Source organism: Mauremys mutica, chromosome 13 (assembly GCF_020497125.1).
Source record: "Mauremys mutica isolate MM-2020 ecotype Southern chromosome 13, ASM2049712v1, whole genome shotgun sequence".
NCBI lineage: Eukaryota > Metazoa > Chordata > Testudines > Geoemydidae > Mauremys > Mauremys mutica.
Genome location: NC_059084.1, coordinates 33,785,453 through 33,797,619, shown reverse-complemented (window position 1 = coordinate 33,797,619; position 12,167 = coordinate 33,785,453). Strand labels below are relative to the sequence as shown.

At 46.5% G+C, this 12,167-nt stretch overlaps 1 long non-coding RNA gene across 1 annotated transcript; it reads right to left on the bottom strand.

Annotated features, from left to right (window-relative positions):
* Positions 1 to 5,969: 5,969 nt before the first annotated feature.
* LOC123348879 lies at positions 5,970 to 11,690 on the bottom strand. Its single transcript, XR_006573272.1, has 3 exons — positions 11,608 to 11,690; positions 6,959 to 7,044; positions 5,970 to 6,128 (listed from the first exon to the last, which is right to left on the bottom strand). It is a non-coding gene; the product is annotated as an uncharacterized LOC123348879 (long non-coding RNA).
* Between the last annotated feature and the right edge of the window lie 477 nt (positions 11,691 to 12,167).

The window sequence follows — 12,167 nt, the reverse complement described above, 5'->3', positions numbered from 1 at the left end:
CAAGAGGCAATTAAATAGTTAACGCCAGTGGGCCATGCGTTTTGCCCAGGTGGCAAGCCTCACGAGGGAGGACTCGGGTCGTCTTGTGAATAAAATGTTTTGGGAAAAAACCAGAAGGGTGGGGGCAGAAGCCCATGAAAGAAACGGTTCAGTGCAAAAAAAAAAAAAAAAAAAAAAAAAAAGGATCGGGCCCAGGCGGGCGGGCAACAGACAGAGAGCTTGGAGAACAGGTTGGAAACTTTTCAGGGTCTCGTGGAAGGAAGAAGTAAGTGAGTATAAGCATGGGGATTTCAAATACTCAGGAGGATATTTGGAATGGCGATTTGAATTGGTAAGTGGCTGTTGAAAGACAAAGCAAGTGATATAAGGAAAGAGCAAGTGATTTGAAGGAGAGTGAAGAGTTAACTCTGTAGTTGCTGGAAGGAGTAGTAGTTGAACTTTGTAAAAATGCTAAAGAGAAAAGTTCTTGGTGTTTTTTTTAAATGTTTGTAAATAAATTCAGGCAAAGAAATTATTAGATTGCAATCATTTGGCTATGAACAATTTTGTTGAATTAGCTAAAGAATGTATACAGTGCTGTGTAAATGAAAATTTATTAGGCTCTAAGGCACTATCAGTGGTGATGTTTTCTTTCAGTGTTTAAAAGCAGGAGTTAAAAGTAAAAAGCAAGCCAGAAAGCATCTGTATTAATGCAAATTATCTAACTGATAAGGTAAAAGCCACTGAAACCTGGGCTGCCTATAAAACATATACAAGAAAATATGGGGTAATTCCCCTGTTTTGCCTAAAATCAACAAGGGTATTTGTATATTTTAAGCAATAATTGACTGCCCAAAAGGGGTAGACCTCTGTTTTTGTCTTTCAGATAATCAAAGAAAACTAATGCCAGCTAAACAGCATACAACATACCATGATTTACTGGCAGAGTAAAAATTATGTTTTGTGTTCTATGTTCTGTCTTGTGGTGTCTGTCTCAAGTGGCCAGAATGTGTTTAATATTTTCATGGGATGGTCTGGTTTGAAATAAAGCAGAAGGCTTGAATTGAAATGCAGATATTTGTTTTGTTCAACTTAAAATACAAAGTGTTTGAATACATCAGAAAAATGTAATATACTAAAGTCTTATGTATTTTCTTAAGTAAAAGAAAAAAAAACTGCATTGGCCAAATTGCATACTAACAGTCTTTGGAAGCAAGGACATAAAAAGTTAACCCACTCCCCATATTGTACATGGGATCCTTCTGGCTACCTCAGATTTCTAGCCAGAGGGATGGGGATGGTGGGAAGCTATTGAACTAGAGCTTGTATTAAATGAACTCATCAAAGTGGGTGTGCTTATCCTGGCTTGTTGTTCCAAAGCTCTGTAATAAGGTTATTTTAGTAGAAGGATACATGTGGCATACATTAAATAATAAGACTAATGTACTGTATAACAGCAATGTGTATGTGTTCATTGTTAACAAAAGGTGTATAAGTAAAAAGTAAAAGTTTCCTTTGTAGGTTAAAAAAGGAAGCCAAAAAGGGGAAAAGGAAAAAGAACGAGTTAAATGAGAAAAACTAACTAGCAAGCTCAGTCCAAAAAAAAAAAAAAAAAAAAAAATACACTGACTTCGTTCAAGGACACTTGGCTAACAACCAGAAAAGGGGGGCTGTACAATCTGCAAAGACACTAATGCAATGTGTTAGGTTTCCTTTTTACACAGGTAAAGACGCACTACCCGAAGACCCTAGCAGCCCTGCCACTCCATGGAACCTGGAGACCGGATCAATGTACAGGTCCACCAACAAAAGACTGCTTTGGCTCCACGCTGGAAAGGCCCTTATTGAGTCCTGCTGATTACCAACACCGCTGTGAAGTGCCAAAGACTGACTGCTTGGACCCATGATTCTCACTGCAAAAAGACCCGTCCACATAAGGAGAACTCTCCTATATGATTAGCCTATTCCTTCTTCTAGCTCCACTGTGCCTTCTGGACAGCAGGGAAAAAGGACAAGGTGACGTGCTAGCTAACCTCTCCCTTGTCCGCTGACAGACCTACTGTGCCTTTGAACTTTTCTAGAAGAATCAAAAACCATTACAGGGTGATGTGCTGATAATCTCTCCCCTGTAGAATGCTAAACTACAATTGTTTTGGGAAAGGAGAAGGAACGCTCACTCCACTGACATTGCCAAAGTCCAGGAATTCCTGACTAAAAAGGACATTGAGAACTGACCCTGGTAAAGAAACAAAAATTCTACACTGGCAGGAAGAAACTTGTGGGATCCTGTTTGGAAATGTGGTATTAATTGAATTTTGGGGTTTATTCTACAGGCTGCGCCCTGTGTTTTGGATAAATCCTTTAGTATGTATTGCCCTCCCTCATTGGATTTTAAATGACATTGCCTTTATCCAGTTTTCAGATCACTTTTACATACCCAGATTGCTCACAAGGGGCTGCCATTAGATTAGCACAACAAAGAGCCTGGGTTATTTCCTCTGGAAAAAGAAGAAATTGGGCAGATCCCTGTGGGCTGGGGCTAACAGTGTAACAGCCATTTGGAATATTCTTAAAGGCCAAGAACATAATAAGAAATTGGGCCGACTAGAAAGGGCCACTAGCCTTATTTTTTTAAGCTCAGCTATCTTAAGTACAGGCTGGAGCAGTTGAGTTACATGTCATTTCCACCCTTAGTTCTATGACCCAGAAGTTACTGACAGAAATGGTGTTAAATATCACTAAGACTGGGAAGGCATTGCAGTGGGATCTAGTATGTTTAGAAATTCAGGATTTCCTGAATGACCAGCTGATGGCCATTTGAAGTGATCTTGAGCACCAGACTTGACCCACTGCCCTTACAGACATATCAGGAGTACCATCTGATCTGTGGTCATGAAGACATACTTGGACACTTTCTGGGTGGAAGTGTGTACATTCACAGTGCTCCTTCCAAGCATATGGACCGGTTAGGGTGGATGTGGGCTCCCACATACCGAATCCTGCCGGGTCCATGGGGAGGATGCATATGGGACTAAATTATTCACCGAGGCATCTGGGAAATTAAACCATTAGGTATACCTACCTGAGTTATAGTCAGTGCCCCAATCCCTTAGTTGTTCAGTGAACAAGGTTCCACTCTTTTGTCCATGCATTCATTCCTGGGTTGGGGGTGACTAAGCTTAAAAGAGCAGTTGTAAATATTTCTGCAGAGCTTCATTGCTTTTTGGCCTCAAAGTGTGAGAAAACTCAGCCAAAAGGTTTGGTGAGTATTCTCAAAGGGGGGAGTTGTTGGAAAATCATAGTGCTAATGAAGCCTTTTTGTATTAGGCCTGAGTGAACCAAAGTTATGCTATGCTTGCCCAAACCGTGTTGGAAAGCTTACAGAACTTATTAGACTGAAGGCCGTGTATCTACCTAAGTCAGCTATTTTGCTTATCAGTTTCATTTGGCTCCCCAGTAAATGCAGCTGTGTTCCCATGAATGTTTCCAAAGTATATAGCACAAAGGGTCGACGGGTGTATCTTGTTTCCCCTTCAGAAAGACAAATGTATCCTCAACAGCTGTATGTATCTTGTAGCCCCCACAAAATGATATATGTATCCTGCATATCCAATTATTCCCTAACAGATGCATGTACAGGTTCTACAGGTCAACCAAATGACGTAGACAAACGTAGGCTAAGTTGTTTGTTTCGGGGTATAAAGGTAGGCCCATCTGGCCATGTAAGGTGTGTCTCTTTCTCTGGCACTAGCCGAGAGGAACACCCGCTCAGCTGACCGATCAATAAAGGGTGTGGTACTCGTCTTCCTGTCTCCGTGCCTCCTTGGTGTAATTAGGTAAGCTCCAGGGGGAAACGAGCCCTTTTGGCTAACAATGTTGCTGAAGAATGTGACTCGCCCCGTAGTTAATGAACATCAGAGCCAGGAGCCTCCCCCTGGCTGCTAAGGCAGAGCTGGCCAGTCCCTGACAAGCTGTTTTACTGCCTCAGACGGGTTGGAGAAGGGGGGGGGGTTAAGGGGCCCACCCCCACCCCAGGGGGCTGCTCTCTGCTTCACTGCCCCTGTTCGCCTGGGCAGGACCCAGAGTGGCCACAGACTCCTGCCCCGGCCCCTCACATTCCCTCCCCTCTGTCACCACAAGCTCAAGACAAATGGCCCCAGGGTGTGGGGGGTTGTTTCCCTCAGTGCTCAGACAAAACCCCGGCATGGGTGGGAACGTGGGGGCTGTTCTGTGCCAGCGACGGGGCACGGCTGGGTCACTGGAGGGGAAGGGACGAGCCATGTCCCCACTGAGACTGCCCGGCCCGTTTGCCCAGTCCCAGCTGCTGACCCTCCCCCACTGCTGCCCCCCAACTGCCATGGGACCTTCTGGCTCCATCCCCCTCCCTGCCCCTGTTCACGCAGTGTCCCTGTCCCCCATGGCTCCCTGCTGCCCGTGTCAAAGGCAGGGCCAGGGGAACTAGCACTTTCCAGTTATTTAATTAATTTTGATTCGATTTCCCCTCAGATTTTCCCTTTTACTGTCTGATTGTTGAATATCGATGCTCCTTCCCCAAGAGATCTTGCCACACTTCTCTCTTGTTATCAAATATTCAGACTTTGCTCCATTTTCTTCCTAATGATGACAGATTGCAGTGAAATCCCTTTGGGTCCCCCCCAGTCATTAGAACAACAGCCACTCCTCCCTGTTTTGGAGGGACACAACTGCCCGGGCCTTAGATTTTACATTTCTCCATCTAATTATTAAATATTAACATAAAACCTCCTCAGATTTTGCCATTGACATGGGCAGTGGGGAGCGCTGGGCAATGGCATGTTATGAGGAGGCAGGAACGGGGACAGAGTTAGAAGGTCCCTTGTTCAGCTGGGGGGGAGCAGTAGGGGAGGGGCAGGTGATTCACAGTTGGTGCTTGAGAGACCTGCATTGGGTTCATTATTTGATAATTTGGGGAAAGGGGGCACAGTCTGCAGAGGATTTTATATCAGTATTTAATGAGCAGTTGGGAGTTTAACCTGGTCAGTCAAGGTCTGGCCAACTGCCCCGTTAGCAGCCGGGTGTTGCTGCTCCCCCATGTTCTGTTCTGTTCAGTCTGTAACCCTTCTGCCAGTTGAAGTGGGCAGCGAAAAGGGCAGGTTCAATAACTAGGGGGTTCCTTTTCAACAATGCAACCAGAACCGGCTCGAGCTCCCACCCGGGAACCTGGGGAAATGTCACTGTACTGCCTGGGTGCCTCTAAAAGGCAATTCTTCCCCTCTCGCAAGCACAGAGTCCGAGGTAGCGTTTCTTTAATAAAAGTAACCTAGCAGTAATCTGAGAAAACAGTCAAGCGGTATCCATAGACATAAAAGCATGAACAAGACGCCCTTCCCAGTGTACGCTGGGCAGTGTCTTTTGCTTCAGGTTCTTGAGTCCAACTCCAAAGTTCCTGTAGTGTGCCCCACCCTTAACACCCCACTCATAGTTGTTGTGCCTGGTCAGTGCAGACCCACAGTTCAGAAGTGCACCTGTCGAGTGGCTAGGCAGCAGTTCTGCAGAAAAGGACCTAGGGTTACAGTGGACAAGAAGCTGGATATGAGTCTACAGTGTTGCCAAGAAGGCTAATGGCATTTTGGGCTGTATAAATAGGAGCATTGCCAGCAGATCAAGGGATGTGATCATTCCCCTCTAACTTGCTGAGCTGTTTTCAGTGAAGCCTACAGCTTTGGGGGCGTGGACCAGACCCTGGGTCTGTGTTGGGCAGGCTAGCATGTCTGGTCACAAGACTGGGTTCTGGGGGGCCCAGGCTGGCAGGGAAAACGGGCTTGGAGGTAATTTCAGCACATCAGATGACAGTGCCAAGGGGATCTCTGTGACCCAACCCATCACAGATCCCTTTGAACTTCTTCAAAGTCTTCTCTAGGGCCGAGTAACCTACATAATTGTGTGTCATCTGCCAATATACATCTCACTGTTCAGCCCAGGTTCCAAAGAGTTGATAAGCATCTGCTGTACATACCATAGCAGGATGAAGAGGTCTTCTGTATTGGTCCTGGTTCCCTAGTCGAATGCAGAACCTGACATGAGATTTCCAAGTTTCTGCAACCATTTGTAATGTCTATTGAGGATGTACCTTCTGGTCCTGTCAGATTTCAAAGGCACTTCTTGAAAAGCTGAAACAAAGAGGAAACGGGTTGGAAGCCCCATGGTGCTGATGTAACTGGTGCCTAGGAAACCTCCCCTTCAGATGGTCATTGCCACATGTTATTAGCTACCCAAGAGTCTGGGGACACAGAAACAACAACTCAGCTACTCCCAAAATAGCCCTGGAGAGAGAGGAGCCCCCATTTTTGCATAAGTTCCCCCTCCGCCGGCATACACATGCACACCCATACACACAGACAGTTGGGGGCACTTGTTCTTTAGGAAATTGACAGCTGCAGAGGTGTTAAACCATCAGACATTTAGGCTGAGATCCACAAAGGGATTTAGGCTCCTAATGTCTATTGAAATCCTTTGTGGCCCTGTGCCTTCATTCCTTAAGAGTTCACAGGGAAAAGTGTTTCCCATGTGCACTCATGGGTTTTCCTATGAGCTGATAACCAATCTCGGAGTGAAGTTCCTTGGCCTGCAAAGACGCCCTTACAGGGAGGGCAGGTGATGAATCTTTCCCTACAGAGGGTAATCGTCATCATCATCATCATCACCACCACCATCCTTACTAATAACAACAGCCCTTTTCAATTCTGTCAGGCCTTCCTTTAGAGACACTCTGACCTTTATAACAACAGTCTCCCCACACAGCTCTATTCTAGGAGCTAGAGATGGAATTCCCCTGCTCCCATACACATATAGTGGCACCTCGATGAAAGCTCGCGTGACCATCCTTCTTTCTTAAGCTCTGTCCTTAGACAGAGAGGGACACATTCAAACTGTGTTCAGGCCCTGTGCTGCACCTCTGTACTTCCCACAGAGGCACTAACACACAGAGGTATTTCCTTACCTTCATACAGGCGGGAGATGCCATCTTCATTCACTGTTTCAGACAACAAATCGCAGTAATGGTGGATAGTCTTTCCTAGGCCTGCTCTAAAATACAAGGTTAGGTCAAATTTAGCCACGTTAGGTCGATTTTATAAGTAATGTGTCTACACAACCAACCCCATTCCGACGACCTAAAGGACTCTTAAAATCAACCATTGTACTCCTTCCTGATGAGGGAAGTAGTGCAAAAATCAAGCTTCCTGGGTTGAATCTGCAGTACTGTAGATTCAGTACTGTGCAATTTGATGGTATTGGCCTCCAGGAGCTATCCCAGAGTGCTCCAGTGTGACTGTTCTGGAGAGCACTTTCAACTCTGATGCACTAGACAGGTACACAGGAAAAACACCAAAAACTTTTGAATTTCATTTCCTGTTTGGTCAGCATGGCGAGCTCAGCAGAACAGGTGACCATGCAGTCCCAGAATCACAAACGAGCTCCAGTGTGGAGCAAACGGGAGACACTGGATCTGATTGTTGTATGGGGAAAAGAATCTGTGCAGGCAGAACTCCGATCAAGCAGAAGAAATGTTGATATATATGCCAAAATCACACAGGGCATGGTGGAAAGAGTCCACACCAGGGACACACAGTAGTTCCATGTGAAAATTTAGGAGCTCAGGCAAGCCTACAACAAGACAAAGGAGGCAAATGGTCACTCCGGGTCAGAGCCACAGACATGCCGCTTCTATGATCAGCTGCATGCCATTCTGGGGGGGACCTTACCTCTACCCCACCACTGTTTGTGGACACCTGCAAGGTGGCAGCCTCGTGCAACACGGAAGAGGATTTTGTGGATGAGGAAGAGGAGGAGGAGGAGAATGCGCAGCAGGCAAGCGGAGAATCCATTCTCCGCAGCAGCCAGAACCTTTTCCTCACCCTGGAGCCTATACCCTCCCAGGGCGAATTGTTCCCGGACCCTGAAGGCGGAGAAGGCGCCATCTAACTACACTACAGTGATTAAAAGCAATTGTGTTTAATGTTTGATTTGCCCTGAACAATTGGGATGCATTCACAGCCAGTAAAGCTTTTGGAAAAGTCTTTTAATATGTCTGGGGATGGAGCGGAAATCCTCCAGGAATATCTCCATGAAGCTCTCCTGGAGGTACTCTGAAAGCCTTTGCAGAAGGTTTCTGGGGAGAACTGCCTTATTTCGTCCTCCACGGTAGGTCACTTTACCACATCAAGCCAATAGCAAGTAGTCTGGAATAATTGCAGCACAAAGCATGGCAGCGAATGGTCCTGGGTTTTGGTCACATTCATGCAACATTCAATCTTTATCTTTCTGTGTCAGCCTCAGGAGAGTGATATAATTCATGGTCATCTGGTTGAAATAGGGGAATTTTTGTAAGGGAAGAGTAATCCCCTCTGTTTGGTGATCCCCAGCACATTAGACCCCAGTCATGCTGGGCTGTTTGCACTTGGCTAAAAGGGATCATCCTGGAGAATATTCATGTAGGGGATGGGGGGAGGGGTGTGCTACACATCTACCCCAAAACCACAGCCCCTCTTTTTAAACAGCAAACCCAACCGGCATTGGTTGCTATGGGAAAGGAGGGTACTGCAGTTTGAAACCATTCCCACGTGTCATGAACGTGGAAGAAGCCAACCCTGCGTACCCTTTGGCTTACCATGGCTGCCTGGAAACTGAATTCTGTTGCCCAGCTGTGTGTGATGTGTCACCATACCGGCAGGCACTCAACATAAAAGACAAAGTGCGACCTTGTACCTAAAACACATATGCTGTCTGCTGTGAATTGCTTGATTCACTGTGAAAGAGTCTCCCTTTTGTTCTCAGAAATGTATCTTCTTAAATTCTACTCTCCCTTTCCCCACCCTGCAGCTCCAAATGTTTCTATGCTCCCTATATCAACTTCATCCCTGAGGTTATCGCAGATTAGAAGGCGAAAAAAACCACACTAGTGATGACATTTTCAGAGCTCACACAGTTCTCCCGCACTGATAGGGCACAGCTGAATGCATGGAGGCATTCAGTGGCAGAGGCCAGGAAAGTATACAGTTAGCGTGATTGGAACACGCAGGAGGAGATGCTGAGGCTAATGCGGGAGCAAACGGACATGATGAGGCATCTGGTGAAGCTGCAGGAAAGGCAATTAGACTTCAGAACCCTGCTGCATCCATTGCCCTCCTCACCAAGTTCCAGATCCTCCTCACTCAGATGCCCAAGAACGCAGGGGTGGGGAGGCTCCGGGCACCAAGCTGCTCAACTCCAGGGGATGGCCCAAGCAACAGAAGGCTGTCATTCAAACAGCCTTGATTTATACTGTGGCTACAATAAGCACTGTGATCTTGTCCTACCCTCCTATCCCACCCGACTAGGCTACCTTTTACTAGTCAGCGTTGTCAGAGATCTTTTTTTTTAAATGAATAAAGAATGAATGGATTCAGAACAATAGAGACTTTATTTCCTGTGCCAGCTGTGGTCGAAGAGGGGGAGGGGGATTGGCTTACAGGGAAGCACATTCACCAAAGGAGGCAGCTTCACATCAAGAACAAACACACACAACTGTCACACCGTAGCCTAGTCAGTCATGAAACTGGTTTTCAAAGCCGCTCTGATGCATAGCATGCCTTGGTGTGCTTTTCTAATTGCCCTGGTGTCTGGCTGTTCAAAATTGGCCACCAGGAGATTTGCCTTAACCTCCCACCCCGCCATAAACATCTCCCCCTTACTCTCACAGATATTATGGAGCAAGCAGCAATAACAGGAATATTGCTTTCGCTGAGGTCTAACCTACCCAGCAAACAACGTCAGCACCCCTTTAAACGTCCAAAGGCACATTCTACCACCATTCTGCGCTTGCTCAGGCTACAGTTGAACTGCTCCTTACTACTGTCCAGGCTGCCTATGTACGGCTTCATGAGCCATGGGAGCAAGCGGTAGGCTGGGTCCCCAAGGATAACTATTGGCATTTCAACATCCCCAATGGTAATTTTCTGATCTGGGAAGAAAGTCCCTTCTTGCAGTTTTCTAACAGCACGGCGTTCCAAAAGATGTGAGCATCATGCACCTTCCCGACCGTCCCACGTTGATATCGGTGAAATGGCCCTTGTGATCCACTAGTGCTTGCAACACCATAGAGAAGTACCCCTTGCGGTTTATGTACTCTTTGGCAAGGTGGTCCGGTGCCAAGATAGGGATCCATGTTCCCTCTGTTGCCCCATCATAGTTAGGGAACCCCATTGAAGCAAAGCCATCTACTATGACCTGCACATTTCCAAGAGTCACTACCCTTGTTAGGAGAAGGTTATTGATTGCCTTGGCTACTTGGATCACAGCAGCCGCCACGGTAGTTTTACACACACACACACACACACACACACACACACACTCTTTTAGGATTCTGGTGCTGTCGGAGGGAACAGAGCAAATTGATTCCCGACTGACCGGTAGCAGACAGGTGTTGCAAGCTTCCATAGGGATATCGCCACTCGCTTCTCAACTGTCAGGGCAGGTCTCATCTTGGTATTCCTGCACTTCAGGGTGGAGAAAGCAACTCACAAAGTTCCATGAAAGTGGCCTTACACGTGCGAAAGTTTCGCAGCCAATGGGAATCGTCCCATACCTGCAACACTATGCAGTCCAACCAGTCTGTGCTTGTTTGCCAGACCCAGAATTGGTGTTCCACTGTATCAACATGCCCCAATGCCGCCATGATATCCCAATCGCCACATCCCGTGCTTTCAGGAACATCTGTGTCCATGTCCTCCTCACAATCTTCCTTATGCTGGTGGCTCCTAGCTAGCCTCTGCACATACTGCAGGATAATGCGCGAGGTGGTTACAATGCTCACAAAAGCAGTGTGCAGTGGAGCGGGCTCCATGGTATCTGCCATGGCATCTGCACAGATAACCCAGGAAAAAAGGTGCGAAATGATTGTTTGCCGTTGCTTTCAAAGAGGGAGGGAGGGGAGACTGACAACATGTACCCAAAACCACACACACAACAATGTTTTTGCCTCATCAGGCATTGGGAGCTTAACGCAGAATTCCAATGGGCAGCGGGGACTGTGGGATAGCAACCCTCTGTGCACCACTCCATGAGTCAATACTAGCCAGGGTACTGAGGACGCACTCCACCAACCTAATGCGCTTAGTGGGGACAAACATGATCGACTGTATAAAATTGGTTGCTAAAGCTCAACTTCTATAAAATCCACTGAATTACGTAGTGCAGACACGCCCCTAGACATACCATGGATCTCATTACTTTTCAAATCCTTCGCTGAAAACTGCTAAAGATGCAGCCATTGCCCCAAGACAGCCCTTGGGAAATTAAATACATTCCTTACATCTGTTCACAAAGCACATTAGATAAAAAATCAGGGGCCCAGAAGATACTGAGAGGCTGATTTCCAAAGAAGATTGAATTCACATCATGCTGGCTTCCCTAGGTGCAGCCAAAACGTAGTTGTGGGCAGGGGTCGTTGGTGCAGTCATACAACTAAGTTGTTCCCTTCACACACACACACACACACACACACACACAGTGTTAAGATTCTGGGGCTGTTGGAGGGAACAGAGCAGCAGTCTAGAAAAGGGCTTTGAAGGAAGCAGTTCAAAAAAGCTCAAGTGAAGTTGCTCTGCTTACCAATGAACAGGGCTGCAGAATGTCTGATTGTTGTCTGTGAGCTTTCCAGGTACTCTAAGGCCTAGAACAGGAATTTGGGGATGTGGCTCTTGTTCTGCATCTAGGAAGAAAGAAGGGAGTTGCAGCGCTGGAAGTGCCTTGCAGGTGTGGCCACTTACTAATTGCAGCGCTGGTGGAGGCTTTCCAGCGCTGCAAATCGCCAGTGTAGCCATACCCTGACACATACAAAGAAAGCAGGAGATGTAAGAACTAGGACGTTCTTTCTTTCTTTTGATGAATAGTCATTTGTTTATTATGAATTATGATTATGATTAAAGAAAGGGTTGTGGATTGGGGAACTTGTGCGGTGAGGATGTTCTATGCAGAAGTTTCCATTGTTTGGCACATGCAGCTGATCTGAAGTGCCACGCAGTGCTAGGTTTTGGGTAGCAAGCCCTCTCACAATGGCAAAAAGCCTTTTCAGAACTCTGATGCAATCTTCTCTTCATGCTGATCATCTATGGTGGCCTTTAATCTTAGGCTCCTCTCAAGTTCTTTCCACCTATGAAATGCTCTCTGGT